The sequence below is a fragment of the Lycorma delicatula genome, chromosome 4, assembly GCF_047948215.1.
Source record: "Lycorma delicatula isolate Av1 chromosome 4, ASM4794821v1, whole genome shotgun sequence".
NCBI lineage: Eukaryota > Metazoa > Arthropoda > Insecta > Hemiptera > Fulgoridae > Lycorma > Lycorma delicatula.
In genome coordinates this window covers 143,303,714-143,322,873 of record NC_134458.1, presented here as the reverse complement: position 1 = coordinate 143,322,873, position 19,160 = coordinate 143,303,714, and the positions used below count along the sequence as shown (strand labels likewise).

The 19,160-nt window shown below is 28.3% G+C and overlaps 1 protein-coding gene across 2 annotated transcripts in view; it reads left to right on the top strand.

The window, feature by feature from the left end:
* The window catches only part of LOC142322950 (parathyroid hormone/parathyroid hormone-related peptide receptor-like), a 952,038-nt gene that overhangs the window by 800,444 nt on the left and 132,434 nt on the right, over window positions 1-19,160 (top strand). The gene's annotated exons all lie outside the window — the stretch shown is intronic.

Below are 19,160 nucleotides of genomic sequence, written 5' to 3'. Positions count from 1 at the left end.
ACTATAGTTTATACCAACAAAGTTGATGTAAAAACCGGCTGTTTATGCAAGGAAATATTTCTGTGCATCTCTGTATATTTTGGTTCTAATATTTTTTGAAGATACAGTTAAAAATGATAGTTACTGTACTATTTTAACAAAATTCATCAGTCGGTTAACAGAAGTGAAAATCAATCACGGTTGGTTCCAACATGGCGCTTGTGATGGCGCCACAGCGCAAACAGTTAACAGGTCAATGACGTTTTTACGAAATGCTTTTGGTGAACGAATCATTTTGAGAGGTATGTGGATTTCACGATCGCCTGATTTAACTCACATTACTACCTATATTATTACATAATTACTAATTATGTAATAACTCTAATTATTACATAACTCACATTACTACCTATAGGAGGCAGAGAAACAAGCAGTGTATCGCAACAGACCACGCACGATTAACGAAAAAAAACCCGCAATAACGGCATACATATGGACATCCCAGTAGATCAGCAGGTTTGAAAACAAACTGAAACGTGTACATTGTTTAACTGATATTGCAGGAGGTCATTTTCAACAACTTTTATAAAATATTCCAATTATTTTAATATCCGTTTTTATAAAAAATGAAAAAAAATAATAAATTAATAATTAAGAAAGTTTCGTTATTACAATTCCATAATTCCGGTGCACAGCAACTTTCCTAACGCACTATAAAAAAAATGTTTCTCTTCAAAATTTCCAAATGGTGGGGATAAACAGAAGAAAGCATTTCAATCTAGTTTAGTGTTGGCTCTTTAATATCACTTGGTATACATAAATATTTACATGTTTTTTTTAATACTTTTTTGTAGAGATAAAAAGTTAAACGTCTTTTTAATTTCTAAAGACGGAAAATTTGATAAACAGAGGAAAAATAAAAATACGTTTACTGCATTCAATTTATGAGCGTAAATGTAGTAAAAATTTCGAGTAATATAAAAATTTATTCATTTTTTTTTCACATCATAGTATCACCACAATTTTTTTTATATACCTAAACTTACACATACTTTCGTTTATGCCAAATTACTTAAGCCTAGTTATTAAGTTTCAAAGTTTTTTCTCCATTAAGTTTTTTTTCTTCCACGCATGATCTTAGATTTTATTAGTGCAAATATAAACAAAAATGAAATGAAAAACAACTTAAAAATTGTGAACCATTTCGTTTGCTATATACAAAAGAATGTTTACTTATATGTATAAAATCAACGGCGTAGATTGTCACAAACGTTACGAAAGTCTGCAAAATAGCATACTCGTAATAAAAAAGAAAACAACAAACAATGAAAGTTTTCTGTATCATATCATAATGGTCCAAGTAAGCAACTATCTTTATTTTATTATGCTAACTACTATAACAGTAGTATACCCACTAAATCTTTTCTGCTAATATATTCCCTTAATTTTTTTTTTTCTGGAACCAGTTAACCTACCTTACTTCATTACAAGAAAAATATATCATTATATTTTCGAAATTATAACTCAATTCGTATGCAATAACTGTAGTTAACAACTTCTGCGACCAAATCAAAATAATCTAACAAAAATAAATGTAACTTAAATCTTCTCCATTTATATTACAATACAAAATATGATTATTTTGCAAATTATTTAAAAATAAACTGAGAAAAATAAAAATACCCTAATTTTTTTTTTTAAGTTTAAAGATTATAGTCCCTACAAATTTAATAAAAATTATCTCGCGTAGTCTCTTACTTTATTCCTGATTTTTTTTTTTCGAATGAAAATTTCACGCAGAATTTTACTTTATTCCTTTTTTTGTCGATTCTAATTTAAATAAAATTAATGCAAAAAAAAATAGTACTGTAATCTAAATGTTCATTTTTAGATAATATATTAGTAAAATAAGTTCTGACCCAAAGAATTGGATATTGGTTGACTACACCAAAATAAAAATTTTACATTATCATATTTACTTATATAGTAATATTAAAAAACAAAAATTATAAACATAAGCCCACCGGTCTAGTAACTCGTCGTCGCAAATCAGTTGTTTAACAGCTGATTTTCGAATTCAAAGGTTCTGAGGTTCAAATCCTAGTAAAAGTTAACTAACTTTTTTTGTACAAATTTGAATACTAGACAGTGGATACCGATGTACTTTGGTGGTTGGGGTTCAATTAACCACACGTGTCAGGAATGGTCGGCCTGAGTCTGTTCAAGGCTACACCTCATTTACATAACATCATCTCACTGGGCTATGGGGGTAGATTGCTTATTGTTTACTAATTGAACAGATTGCAACGTACGGATTAAGACAATAACAATTAAATAAATTAAATAAACGTAGTATTCAAAATTAGTAGGATAATTATCGTAATAATACATATTTCATACGCTTGTTTTAGATGTTTATCGATGTTCAACAGAGGTCGTTTTGTAAATTTAACTTTTTCCCTTTTTCTAATACGAATCTTATCAGATTTGGCTTTTTTGAGATATAGATATGTTAAAATACATTAAAATTTTCAATCAAACGACTCCGAAATAATAATATTGATTTTAAGAACTTAAAATTTTCTACAACTTTTTAGCCTCAATTGAAAATTCTTATGATTCATTTTTTGTGATAACTATTTTGGTTAAAGGTACTGGTTTGTAAAATTTATAATTTTTATTATCATTGGAAAGTGCTTTTGCTTTAAACAAAGAAAAAAAATTGAATGTATAATTGGAAAATACATGTAAAAAGAATCTTATAAAATTTTATTTGCTATTAATATTTTGTTCTTTTTAACTTCTATTATTACTGAAACTGAGGATTAAATCATATATAATTCAGATAAAACAGACTAAAATACATACATTAAAATAACAAAAATGTTTTAAACATGAACTTTTTTCAAAACAAACATAAAAAAACAGAAAATTTATTCAATTTCAATTATTTAAGTATATTTTCAATAAACCTCAAACAAAAGGAGTTTATAGAAAAAAAATTATACACAAAAGGTGGGTTTTTATCCTAGAGATATAACAAAGTGTAATATAATAAACTTTAAATTAGTTACAAAGAGAAGGGCTTGTGTAAAATTACTTTGAGATTACAGACGATTTAATTGTACTTAAAACATTTTTTTCAAGTAATTTTTCTTTTACAAATAGTAAACAGTTTTATATATATAATCATCATCATCAATTCAGCCGTTACCTATCCACTGCAGGATTGAAGACCTCTTAACGTGTTTCCAACTAAGACGGTCTTGTGCGACCTTCTGCCAATTTGGTCCAATGTACTTGATATCATCAATTCAAGAGCCTTTTGTTTTTTGTGAGCGTTACATCTAGTGGTATCCATTCAAATGCTAATTTAGTCCATCTGCCGTTAGTTCTTCTTGCTACATGGTCCTGCCCATTGACTATTTAATTCATTAACTTTCATGATGATATCATGCACTTTCGTCTGTTCCCTGATACAGTTTATGGTCCTCCTATCCCGTCTGGTAAATCCAAGCAAACATCGTTCTATATTTATTTGTGCCACCAGCAGCTTCTTATGTGATTGAACGGTTACTGTCAATGTTACACTTCCATAGGTTAAGTACTGGCCGGATGCATTGTTTGAAAACTTTTTTAAGGCAAAAGGAGAGTTTGTTCTTGAAAACGCTGTTAAGTCTCCCAAATGCCTACAATGTAAGCTTAAATCGTTCAATTTTTTCGATTGTATCATCTTCAGTTAGCATTCGTTGGCCAAGGTATACTTACTTAATGATCGACTTGTTCTAGTTTTCCAGACAATTCTTTTTTTTTAAATCAATGTCGGTCACTATAGGACTACGTTTAATAGTTAATGTCTGTTCGATATCCTATTCTTGGGGGGCCTTGCTTTCTTTCTTTTTTAAGAAAGAAAAGTCTGTTTTATATCTAAGACTATTTTATTAAAGTCTGTTTTATACCCGTCTTTGATGTGTTTGAACCACTTGAAGTTAGTTTTAACTCCATTATATTTGTAAAACATCCACTTGATTATTCAGTTACGGCTCATTCTTCTTAAATTTCTATAAAGCTAGTTTTTTGATTCCGTATGGCTTTTATGAGTCTATTTTGTCTTGAAGTATAGTTTATTGTTTTTCCGCTTCTTTATAGATTTAAATACTAGATTGTGGATACCGGTGTTCTTTGACGGTTGGATTTTCAATTAACCACACATCTCAGAAATGGTCGACACACTTCATTCATTCATTCTATCATCCTCATTCATTCACTGAAGTAATAAATTACGGTGGTTCCTAAGACTAAACAGAAAAACAAAGAATGTTTTTCTGCTTCCCAAACATCATCCGTTTTCCTTAGTCCAAGTATCAAACTTCATATCCTTCTCCTGCTAATTTTGCTACTTCTGATTTAGGATTATGCATTCTGCATCACACAGGACAGGTCATTTTATAGTGGTGTAATTCCGAATCTTACCTATCCTACGTATTAGTTTTTTGGTGTGTACACTCTTTGTCAAGGAATAGGTTTTCCGCACTTTGATAATCCTTACCTTATTTGCTTCTATATCTTATTCGTTTAGTTATATATATATATATGTAATAATATATAAATTATATATGTATATAATAATTATAAAGTACCATGATCTGTTTACTAATTGTATCTTAACGAAAAAATGTTATCTGTTTACAAAATTCTCAAGTCATGCATGAACATAAAACAAATCTTTGTATATTTTTATACCTATAATTTTCTTCGCCTTTTTTCCTAACGGAAACTAATATTGCTATTTATATATTTCAATACATCCCATAATTCGTCAGTATTTTTTAATTATTTAATCAGTAAATTGTAATCAACAAGAAAAAGATAAAAATAAGAGATATGCCAAAGGTTATGGAATAAGATTAAAAACAAGAAATTCCTGTAAAATTCTATAAATCTTACTGTTGTTCCGGTTGTTCAACAGTTATCTTCAGCAGACACTAATAAAAAAAAATAAATATATATGTAAATTATAAAGTAAATACGTTAAATAAGAAGCAATAATAAAAAAAAATGATTTAACAAAAATAATCTGATGAAAAGACTTTAAAATGAAGTTTTTGCTACCAATTTGAATAGTTTTAGTTCGTTATAATAAAACGTTATATAAACCTTTCCTTCAGATAGAAAAATAACATTTTTTTTTTGTTTTATAATAAAATATATAATATAATATTATAATTCTACAACAATTATATGGCTTAAAATTCTGATTTCTACATAACATCATGTTACTCATCTACTACATTAAAAAAGTATACATAATTATGTTTAATTTGATTAAACGAGAATTTAGTTTTTTCTGTAAAAAAAAAAACTAAATTCATGTCCACCATTAAAAGAGTAGGCAAATATTTTTGTTCACAAATATCAGTCACTTAGAAGCCGTCAAAAAATTTAAATATCTAAGAGAGACAATCCAGAAAAATGGATTAGAGAAATCCGCCACAGAAAATAGGATTCATAGAATGCAAAAAGCACATGGTCTCATGAGTATCTATAACATAAAAAGTTTTCCAAAAAATATATAATAACAATTTATAACATTTTAATTAAAACAGAATGTTTATGTGCTTATCAATGCTTATTACTTAATTATAAATTAGAATTGTTAGATAGAATAATTATTAAGAAAACATTGAGACCACAAAATACCAATGAAGGTTGGAAAAGAAAAAGAAATGATAAGGTAAATAAAAACGTAGAAAAATTTCGGAAACAATTAAAAAAAGATTTATTTTCTTTGGGCACACACATAAAATGAATAACAGGTTAACGAAACAGATTATCAAGTACCTTGGGAAAAGAGGTTAACAACAGACTGGATCCAAGAAATCAAAAAAATATCTAGAATGAAACAATATAAAACAAGATGAAATAACAGAAAAAGATGTTTTACGTAGGAACGTACGAAAAATAGAAGGATTCTAACGTAGGAATGATAAGGGATCTGAAACAAAGTGGTTCGAGGAAAGAAAAAAAACGCACAGCGAAATGATGAAAGAGAACTGGAAGATAAGGAAACAACAAAGGAGAAAAAAATGAGATTGTTACGTGGTGCTTAGGCAGCCGTAACGAAAGAAGAAAAAAGAAAAGAAAAAAAAAAGAAGAATATATATATAATATTAAACAGATTAAGAGAGTGTAAACCTACTAAATTACCGGCATGAAATTAATAAATCCAGTTAATTATAACGATCTCAGTTAACTGGAAAATCTACCAACCAATCTGTCTACTTTATTCTAAAATTCAATTAGTACAATTCCACCAATCCATTTCATTTATAGAAATTGCTGATTTTATTAACATTTTTTTTCCAATAACTGTTATACCTAGAATAATTTTTACTATCATTACGCCTACTTACGTTGTTTGAAATAAATAAGTAATCCTAAATACTTGGAAAAGGTTTAAAATTTTAAAAAAAATTTTTTAAATAATTTATTAATTTACAATAGCAGTAATTTAAGTTCACTAATAATGCTACTTACTATATGTATGGTGATAAAACATTAAATTTATAATTAATAGAGTATAGCGCAACATGTCATTTCGTTAAAAAAAAAAACAAGAGGTCTAAAACAGCCTTCCTGGAAACGTCACTTATCTAGTGAACCCCACTGTCCACTTCACCAAACAACGTTTTTTTCCACTGGCAAGCTCTACGTCGATCTGTGGTCTTTTTTCCATGATTTACTATTGATAAGCACACTAGGAAACGTTATGTACATCTCGGTTCCAAATATAGAACGCTGTTCTACTAGACAGAATAAATAGATACATTGTAACGATTCATCTAGCTTTTAAACAAACAGGAACTACATTTTTTCATGTTTTATCAAAGGTTTTATATTAATATATGGTTTTTATATTGACTAACGAACATAGACAAGTTCGTCGAATGTCTACATACATAAAACTAAATTAACTTTACTACGTTATTATAATAATACTGGATTGTTTATACATTTTAGAGCTGTTACTCGAAATGTATGTGTCATATCTACGAGTAACATATAATACATCAGTATGTAATTTTTAAACGTCAATTTATCGCAAGAATTTGAAAATATATTATCAATACCTAAATGTTTTTGCCCTATTTATGAAAATATCGAACAATAAAAACCAGTATTACAGTAAATACAGAATAAAAAGAGGTTAATCAGGATGTAATTTCTAAATTTAAAATAAAATTTCAATATACAAACAAATATTGTTTTATTTTCTATTCTGGTATTCAATCAAATGAGTGCTAATATTTTGAAAGATAGAAGGTGTTCTGATATGAGATCCACATCCCTATCGAAAATAACATTATGATTAAAAATAAGAAATATCTTAAGCCTAATTTCCTTTGTAATCTGAGGAATAAAGTGGATTCTCATCAGCTCTTATTTTTCTAAACCTAAGCTGAATATACTGTATGCATCATATAAACCTCCCAATTCCACTGAAAATGAGATAATGTCTAACTCGGTTATTAATTTAATTTAACACTATTTACCCCGATTTCTAACTTTTAGATAACATCATTACAGTTAGAGAAATACATGAAACACATATTGTTTTTTTTATAGATTGTATCAGAAAAGTGAAACAAAAATTGATGTATCCCTTTCTTTAGCAAAAAAATTGATTACACATAACACCTTAACAGTAGAGAGAAACCTAACATGATCATAAGACTTTCCTACAATTGTCCTAAAAAAAGAAAAAGTCCTACAATTGTGGGTTGTTTCTTATGCACGGCTTACACACACATACACACCCAACTTAATTAAAAATATTTATCGTTTTATTTAAATATAATATTTTTTTCGTTTATTTAATTCAATGATTCTAAATAAAGCGCGCGCGCATACCGTATTTAATTCGCGCGAGTGAGGCGGTGCCAGCGGCGACAGTCGGCACTAACTAAACAAATGTAATTTCACAACTTACAGAGAACAAATTTCGCGTGTATGGTCGGCAGACTGGTGTAGCCGCGAGGCGTAACGAACCAGGTACCGAGTCGACCGGGCGATCGAATTCGAGACCCAGCCAGTCATAGTTACATTTTTACACTTTAAATATTAAACATTTATTTAATACTACCGCCAACCTGTGACGTCAAAAAACAGCAGACGACTACAACAGCTGTACATCAGTGCTACCAACCTTTGAAATATTAACAAAATTAAATTAAATAAATAATTAATACTTAATGTGTAAAAAAAATAACTTGGTCGGCAACCTTATGGAATTTCTAATTTCCCGTTCCAAGAGAACAAGGGAAAAGGGAGTTTCCTACAAGAAAAAGGGAAATTCCAAGATGGCGGACTATGACATTAGCGCTCCTTGTGCTGACAGGAAGTATTACTGACGCAGTATGCCCACTTAGCCATTATTTAGAGCATTTTTGGGGATGGGCGTGCGATTTTGAAAATTTTTCTTTGCAAACATTGTTATTATTTTAATTGCTAACGATTGTGCCAAAGAAAAATATCACCTTAATTAATCGAAATCTCGAAATAGTGAGGGTGACCTTGCTCTATAGCCTCACCCCCTTAATGTTCTAAGTGAAAAATTTAATGGTGTCAATGCCCCATACATAGAAGTTATCTGACCAAATTTGGCCAAAATCGGTCCAGTAGTTCTGGATATATGAGGTGATTTAGAGGCCAACACCGAACACACATTTGTATATACAAACATTAACATCCGGATAATTTCCATCGGTTTTTTGGGTTCTTTAGGTTAAACGTCATTATCCGGATAAAACCGCAGATACCTAAACTGGACCGATTCCAATACTTTCTCTTTTAGAGCTATAGCTCTGCTATAGCGCTATCTAGATGGGAAAGTAAAACGTTTACTTATTTAATTTTATTTTTAGAAATAGGTATGCATATATTTTTAAAATGTCATTTTAAAAACTCATACTACAGAAATTACAATATAATAATACCTTATGTCGTAGGTTAACTTTGTGGTTAGATATATATCCATTAGTAATAATTAAATCATATCTAGGCTACATAAAGGTAAATATTTATTAAAGCTACTCGTATCATAACAAAAGAAGAAAAAAGTGCTTTAACTGACACAATTCTACCTAGTAAAATGTATTTATTTATGTAATCTTTTTTAGCCACTCGCCATAAGCTCATCAAATTATTTGTAATATTCCCTAACACATTAAAAATGAAATAAACATTTTAACAACTTTTCTTAAAGTTCAAAATCTTTCATAAAATTATTTACAATACTTTTTTATTGATAAAATTGTATCTACGATTAAAATACATATTATAAACATATATATATGACAGATATATAATTTAATAAATTCAAAAATAAACTGAAAACGTCTTTTTCACCCGAATTAAAGTCATATCAACAATTTAAAAGCTAAAAGAACGCTATTTTTGAGATAAAAGTCATTTTAAAAATTCTTATAAAAGTACAAAAATAAAAATGAATAAAAGTTTTTATCTTGTATTAATTTTCAGAAAATATTAAAAAATTTTAGATCAAAATAATGGGAAAAGATAAATTTATAAAAAACATAAAATAATTTTATTACTTTTTTAATAAGTTAAAAAAGTAAAACCACAAAATTTAATTACATTTTAACCTCTTTAATAACTTTGTTATAGCTATAAAATATTTAAATGTTACGAGGTAAATTCATAAAATACAATTTCGTCGTATCATGATAATTAATCAAGGTTATTCGTAGTGAACTTTAACGTAAATCTACATTACCTTGGATGAAAGAGATAAATGTGTATAAGGAGAGGTGATTTAATATTCAGTGTTCAATTCCAGAGTATTATTCGCTGACATTGTACACAAAACTTTACGAGGAAGGAAGTGTATATGTAAATGAGTTGAGATACATATCATGCTGGCGTTTGAAACAATATGGATCTATAAAGCAAATAATGAATACATTACAAACACGGTCTTTTCTGAAACTATTGAAAGCTTTAAATGTTTGATAACAAGTAGAATAGAGTATAACATTAATAAAAGCGGTTAAATGAAGGAATTTAAGTTACATATTAGCAAATAACCAAAGTTATATTTCATATTTCTTCAATCATAACATTTTAAACACTACTTGAAATTATGTTTAATGAACTAAAACATGAACCGTTATTCTCTCGGTAAACTTCCGTTTTATAAAAATCACCTTCACAATTATTAGATTTTCTTTTCAATTATGTCATTTAACTGGTTTGATGCACTTCATTACTGCTTCCTATTCATCTTTAATTTCATATCTGAAATCTATCTGCTATATCCTACCATCAATAATAATAAAAAATTTATTTCTCAAAATATTTTTAAAGGACAGATGTCTACGGTCAAGAATTGCGGCGTTAATGCACAGCTTCCATTTCAGAAGCACATATTACTGGTTTATATATGGGCTGTTAATTTATTTCTGCAAATTCATATGCTTGAATATAACTAAAGCTAGAGCAGTTCTACAAAAGTATTCTCAATCAGACTCAAAAAATATATGGAGTAATGTTAAGTTCCTAGTACTATAAAATAAAATTTAAGCAAAAAAAAATACTTTATACGCCTAATAATTAACAGTTGCATTATCACATTACAACAATGTAGTACCAACACATAACTATCTTTATATTTCTAGCAAACTGTACGAGATAAGTCGGATATCAAAACTATTAACGAAGAATATAAAACAATCCAGCTGGTGTAAATGCTATTTAAAAGAAGAAAAAACACAAATATGCTTGGTATGAAATTCGGAACAGTAAACAATAATACTTAGAAATTCTTATTACTAGAGTAAAATCAGACAACAAATATGAAAATCTAATTTCAGTTAACCGCGCTGTAAACAATGAAAAATTGTACACAAATACACATACTTTCATAAATATACAATTGTACATAAATAAGCATACAAAATTAAAAGAAAAAGAAAATGGAGACCAAAACACAATAGATCGCAGTCAAAATAAACACAAAGATGACTTCTACTACTGGTTTGTATGTTTAAACTCGGTCAAACTCGTAAACAGCGAGTGATTAATAACAAAAATTACAACATAACTATGAAAATTATTTAACAAATTTACGAGCTATGGAAAAATAATATTAAACGTAGTGTTATATAATAGTATAAAATAGCTTAATGATAAACATATACGAAGTATTCCTTCATCAATTTATTTATTAATGTAATGTACTAAATCGGTTTTATATATTTACATAATATTAATAAGATTAATGTGTCTAGAAATATTTACAATTATATTTATATTATCAAATAATTAAAGAAGCAGTAAGCTGTTCATAAACCAACGTATCTTAAAAGTACTTATTTCTAATACATTTAAACAAATAAATGTTAAATATTTGCTATACTATTTAATTACTACGTACATAATTATTTACAGCCAATAATTTATTTTCCTTAAGATTTGTTTAAATTTTATAATTGACCACTATGTTTTTATAGAAATCTTAAGAAAACTAATAAATTATTTTGATATGTACCAGTTTTTTTCTGTTACCATTGAAGAAATACTGAACAGATTTTAAAAATACATATTATGTATTTTTCTTAACTTTCAATGAAATTAAAAAAAATTTGTCTTAAATTATTTTTCCTAAGATCTGTAAATATTTTGGCAAAAAATAATAATAATGAATAAATGAATAATTTTCTTTATTTATCCATCTACGATAAATTTTAACTAATAATTGTTCTTTTTTTAAATATTCAATTTACAACTAGTAAATTATTACCATATGGACGTAGTCACTTAGACTTAAAAACTTTAACTTTTGACGAATTTTAACTAAATGACGATCAATTGTTTTATATAATATATAATTTAAATACGTAAGATTATAATTTTATATAGGTTAATCATAATTAAATTCCTCTTGAAGATGGCAAAATAGCCGAAAGCGCTCAAGGAAGTCAAAGTGGAATTTGGTAAGCTGTTTTTAAAATATATAAATATGTAATAGTTATTATACCAAACGGTGCCATGTTCGATAAACAAAATAATTTAGAAGTAAATAAAAAAATCTCAAAATTTTATTTACTATAAAAAACAAGAAGTAACAAGAAATCTTTAACGAACGTTTCAAAACATCTTTTTAGTTACAAATTTACCATGACTTACTTTTGTTGCATATACATTCTAATAAATGATTTTCATAGATTAAGGAGGAAAAAGACAAGAAAATCGCTTTTTAGAAAAAAAGAAAGACTTTTTTTTATCTGAGGGAGAGTATTCTTGTAGGACTGAAACATTTTTCCATAATTTACTTGCAGGTATGACAAAATACCAAATAAAAATCGTCAAGTGTATGTACTGTTTTCTTAATTTAAATGCTCTTTGACAAAAAAATTATTTTCCTTCAAATGGGGAATTTTATTTTAATGTTTTTTTTTTTTTTTTTTTTGTTAAGCTTTTCATTCTAGTCAATTTATTTTTAATTACCATCTTTTTGAATAGGATAAAATTAAAACAACGGTTTTATTCTGTGTTTATATTTTTGTAGATATTTTTTTGAAATTTTAAATTTATTTATTCCAGATACTACCACCAATAGCTAAGATTTAAATCGTATAAATTTCAAAAAAATAGGTTAAATAGTTAAAACAATAGGTTTCCACAAATATTATCTAGAGAAAACAGACGAAGAAGAACGTTAAAATTTAAAAAGGGTACTATTTTAAGATTCTCTTTCTAAGGTTCTACAGAACTGTAATAATTTGGTTGATTTTTTGTTTTTAACCATTTATAAATCTTTATAGTCGAAATGTATTGAGCGTTAAAATTTCTTGTGATTATAAATTTCACAACACTAAAAATCAAATATATATTATACACTTTGCAACAAATTTTTTATTGATCTACATACTTTCCTGTAATAGTATATATCGCTGTAGCTAAGAAAGTAAAAACGAAAAATATTTCAGTAGTTTATTTTATTATATTATAGGATTCTGTAAGTAGTTTTACTTAACTATTTAACCTCAGTAAATATGAAAACGAGTACGATAATGAACATAATATATAACAAGCGGTTGTAAAATACTAGCTGGAAAAGACCACACTGAAAGACAACACGCAGCAGCGAAAATAATTCACCAAGAAATTGCAGTTAAACCTGAACTTATCCCAACACACATGCCATACTACAAGTACACGCCTGAAAGCGTGCTATAGAATGCAAACTAAATACTATACTGGGACAGATCATTATTCATAAACAAGACAATTACATGCAACATACCAGACAACATATTAATCAAGAAATCAGAACATACGTACATAATAGATATTACTATCCCATCGACAATAATTTAATATTCAAATGAAGAGAGAAAATAGAAAAATATACTCCCCTTGCAATAGAGTTAAAAGAAAGCTGGAAACGGAACTTAATAACAACAGTACCGATCATAATATCAGTCACAGGCATAACAGTAAAAATAATGACACGATACCTGAAGAAATTAGATCTCCCAATACATATTCATGCCATACAGAAAGCCATAATTCTAAAATCAACTGCAATGCTCAGGAAGTTCCTGCAATAGAAGGCCGTGCGGCTTCATACATATTCGTCACATGATCTGAATAACCACTACGGTAAGAAACTTCAAAATAATAATAATGAAAGCTTAAATAACGTATCTTAAGACTAAGTACTAAAGCTTGTACGTGTAGTATATATTTAAAATACCTGTAGTATAATTGAGAAGTTAAAGAAGGGAATATTGTAACTGTAAGTTCACTACTCACTCTCTAAACTTAAAATTTCCATTAAAGCGTTATTATATTCACATAATACTTTCTTTACTTTATATATACAAGGAAAAATGATTTAGTGTTTCTTAAATATTGATATTCTTTTTTTTATGTTTTATTGATTTCATTTGCTTTGTAGTTACGAAAAATACTTCTACGCCACAATATCTTTTATTAATTCCTATTTATTTAATTCCTATTTAATACCACTGATAGCTGTTTAACAGTGAAAATACTTATCCACTTTTAGATTTTTAGTTATTTTTATTGTAATTTTTTTTATAATACCTTTTTGAGCAATTTTTTTAGTAATTTTATATATTAACCAAATTCATATTATATTCATTTTTGTATTAATTTTAAATTATTGTAATTTTCTGCCACACAATGGTATTTACATATTAATTAATGTAGGATCAACTGTCATACATCGAGCATATTTCCCCGATAGAGAAAAGTTATTCTGCCGTAAGCAAATCATTATATATCCCAAACTGTCGACAATGAAATAACGTGATAAATGACAGATTTACTTCTTTTTTTTATATTCAGAGAAAAAAACCGGTTTTTTTTTATAAAAAAAAAATATATTTCATTCATACAAAATACGAATAAATGAATATATTATATATAAAGTATGTAAATTAAGGAATTATTTTTTTACAACAACAGGGAATGTCCAACTCTTCATTACCTAAAAATACAAATATATATCTAAACAAAACATATCGGTTTATACGATACGAGTTTATTTGACTATCTATAATCACAAATATAACTTATTCCTTAATATGGTTTGTAATAAAATATTCAAAGGAAACATACTTTACATTTTAAGGGAAATGAGTTAAAATTTGTATTTATATAAAGAAAATTGTTTTTAAATTTTACAAAAATCAGGCAGTTATAAAAATAAAAAAACTAATATAGATGTAAAAATACTCCCATTAACTTCTTTTCTGAAGCAAGATATAGTTAAAAAATATAGTAATTTTTTTGTGAGGTAGGTAAATATTAAATAAAAATGATTGGTAAACTGTGATCTTGATAAAAAAAAATTCAACTTTGTATAAAAAAATTTTGTAAAATACCTATTAAGGATTTGAAATTTTATTTCGGCCAAAACACTCCCACCCATTTTTCCAATTCTTGCAAAAATTTAATACATTCTTTCCCCCCCCCCCCCCGAATGTAATGCTTGTCTGCTAAGTTTGAGAAAATTGGTCAATGGGATCCAGAATTGCAAGACTTAATACAGGCCAACATATATAGATGCATACGTACAGACGTGCAAACATCCGGGTGACAAAAATTGATTTTTGGATTTGGGAGCGTGGAATAAATATTTTTTTTCGCAGATTATTAGTTTATAGTTTTTAGCCGATTATAGTTTATATTAATGTATGTTTTTTGTTAAGAATTTTTTTAAATGTTTCCTTAAGACACTAAACCTAAAAAAAGACCAATTTTTTACCGATCTCTATACTTTCCCGCTATAACATCATACATCGCATTAACGTTAAAAGCTTTATTGGTATTTTAAGAGGGTTTAAAAACAATGTCTATATTCTTTTTAAACCTACAACCAAATGAGAACAAGAGGATATTCAAAATAAGAGAAATCGCGAACTGTAGCGTCACATTCGAAACACCCAGAAGAGCACCAGAACTGGCCAAGTGCATGAGATGTCAGCAATACGGATATACGAAGAATAACTGCATGCAAACCTTCTACTTCTAGTGCGTCAAGTATGCAGAAGGATACAGGACTACGAACCATCCTGGAAATGATCGAAATGCTCTTGCTGTTTGCAAATTCTTTCACTCAGACCATCCAGCTAATTTAGAGGTTTTAGAGTCTATTTTGGAAAGGAAATAGAGGCAGAAAGTGCTACGCTCCAAGGGAAGTGCTAGTCAAGCTTACGGACAAACAGTCGAATTCATTTAATCTAGGAATCTAGGCAACGCCAGTTTGCCTTCTTTTGGCTGAGAGAGGTTTAGAGATCCAAGCACCCAATCAAATAACAACTTTGGATATTACACCACGGTTGTGGAGCGTAATATCTATGAAGACCCCGAGGACAGATTTCAACACAAAGTTTCTAGTTCAGCAAATTGGAAGCCTTACTCGACAAGATGATAGTCACACTTTGTTAATGGCCAGGTTTCTTAGAATAGCTACCTGGAACATCAATGGTCTTGCTCTCCGCAGACAAGAATTAGAGAAGGTCATTACAGAATTGTTAGACATTGTCCTCCTCCGTGAAACTCGCTACACTGATCGAACTTTCTTCGTGTTAGGGTTACTCAATTTATATGAATAACCATCCGGACGGACGGTAAGGCTCATGGGGACACTGAGCTGCTTATAAAGAATACAATAAGACATCATCAATTGCCGAATCTCAGCAGTGATCATAACCAAGCGACCTCGATTGAAATTTTAGACTGGCCCGGGCCTCTCATATCATCAGCAATTTACCAATATTTTCGCCATGTGATCTCGAAGGAATTATTCTCAGAGTACCTTTCAACACTGGGCCCGCGCTTCATCGCGGATGAGGACTGAAATGAAAAACATGTTCATTGGGGCTTACGACTTATAACAACTAGAAGTGGTCGAGCTTTAACGTATTACGTCCGGATTACAGGCAAAATACAAACAGACGGCTCAGGAGGAAATGGCTATGTTACACGAGATCATAGGATAAGACATCTTTAAACAGGGCTACTCGGAGGTTAAATGAGCCTTTTAAGGAGGAAGCATCTAAAAATTATCTCAATAATCTTTCACCTTCAAGGAGAGAAAACTCTTTGTGGAATGCCACGAGGAAATTTCAGCGACCATCACCTAAGTTCAATAAAAAGGTCAGTAAACTATATTCAAAGGTCATAAAGTTTATTAATTAGTTCAATAAAAAATCTCAATTCGCAGATCAATAAAAATACTGCCATTTATGTCTAAGGAATTCTAAAGGATATTCCTTCAGAGATTGTGGCCTGTATTAGAGGAGGAACAAGTTATCCCTGACCACCAGTTTATATTTCGGGGTGGACATTCCACCACTGAACATGATCACAGGATAATTTGTGTCATTAACTGCTTGGTGGAGAAAAGGTTCTGTTCTGCTGCCTTTCTGGATACACTGCCTGGTCTGCTACACAAACTAAAAACAAATCTACCTCAAACTTTTTATTTAATACTGCACAGTTACATGAACAGACGCTTCTCGCAGATTAAATACAAGGAGGCGTTATGTGCATTCTTTGATACTTCTTCGGGTGTTCCTCAGTGCTCTTTGCTGACGCCTATACTATATTGGTTATTAGGCAGGTAATCATACCTGTCCCTTTTTATAAGCTACTTTTGTACAAAGTGATTCAAAAACAGATTTGGACATACGAAATCCAACTCTGGGGTGCAGTGAGACCAGTTATAATATTCAGCGATTCCAGAATAAATTTCCGAGGTGCATTACACAGGAGTCGTGGTTCGTTGACTTAACAACCGCGTAAACTAACCAGCAGTTAATTTCTTAGACTTCAAAGCGAGTTAAAGCGGTTAAAGCGAGTTCATGTATTGGATTTTGGAATCTAATAGTGATACTCAGGACGAGGCCTCTCTTCTTAAGTTGTGGGTCATCAAAAATTTTATCTTACGAGTATGTTTATGCCATTTATATTTTTAATGTTATTTTTTCCTATGTTACTATTTTTTTTTTTACGTTATGGTTTTATTCGTAATAATGAACATTATTATGATTTCTTGTTCATTACTGGCTGGACTTTATCAATGCTTATACAATCTTCGATTTACTGTTGATCTCCAGAATGTAATTAAGGTGTTTCAAAGGAAACTCCTTTATAACTTTATTACTGTCATAAAATTTACTTATGATTTCTAATCTACGAAACCGATTGTAGTTATAACTTGAAATAAAAAAAAAGAAGTAATATAAAAAAATATGGAAACAAATAAAAACTTTAGAAACCATTGCTGGAGATTATTGTTACTATATATATATATATATTTAAATATTTTTATTTGCAAAATATCTGTTTACACTGCTCAAATTTACAAAATACCAGACTAATTATTATCTGAGCTCATTTTCGTAACTTGAAATCTTACTCTTAACTTTTAAAGAAGCCTAAAAAAATATTAAATTTCAGATAATACTTTTTGTAGATAGAAAATATTTAATAATGATAAAATCTTACTTTATTTATTGAAACATTTCAAAGTAAAAGGATAGCTTTAATCCTGTTCCATACGAAATTAATTTAATTATATTACGAAAATTAAATAATCTAACCAGCTACTTTGAAATAGCTTTTATAATTATCCAGTTAGAACATTAAAATAACTCAGATATGATATACTATAAGACAATAAAAACCTCTTCAAAGATAAAAAATAAACATAGATCTAATATTAAAACAGTAAATTATTTAAATAAATTAAAAATATAACGTTGATAATATTGTTTTGTATATGGTTGAAATGTTTACCTGATGTAAACTACTTCTTCAGGTAATACATGATAAAGAAAAAAACATAAAAGGAATTATCAATCTCATTAAAAATTCATAGTTGTTTGATTAAGAATATGGAAAATGCACTAACTCTTATAATCAGACGTGGTTATGAAACTATTATGCTGAAATAAGATAATATTTCTTTCATCTGTAAATTAATATTAATTAAATGTTATCAATTTAGTGAACATTGAATGAATGAACTGAATATTAATTTAGATAATTTATCTGATTTAATTAACATCATATAATTTTAAACGTTCATTTGATCATATTGTTACGAATGTGTTTTATTAAATGTAACTTTTCAAGTGTGTAAGATATGACTTTATTACTTTATAAAACTGAAATATATTTCTTACATAATTGAAAAGTTTTGATAATTTTTTTTTTTACTATAAACGTAGAAGTTTGATAGTTGTTTAAAATATTTGTAAGTTTCTGAAAGCTTTTCTTTTCTTAAAAAAGAAAGACAAGCTTTGTATTTCTTCTTTAAAATTGTTCTTACTACATTGTGCATCATATTAATGTTTTGTATAATGTATGTATATATTTTCTTTTTTCTTTTTTTGACAGTATTTATATTAAGTTACGAATTTTTAATTGGTTTTGTTTTTTGTAGTCTTGCAATTAAATGTTTCTCTTTCTTTATTTAAATTTACTGTATTTATATATGACATGTTTATCTTAACTTTGCAACCACTACTTACTGATTTATACTTTATTCATTAATCATTAATTAATAATTTATATACTTGTTTTCTAATACATATCGGTAATTATACTACTATAATTAT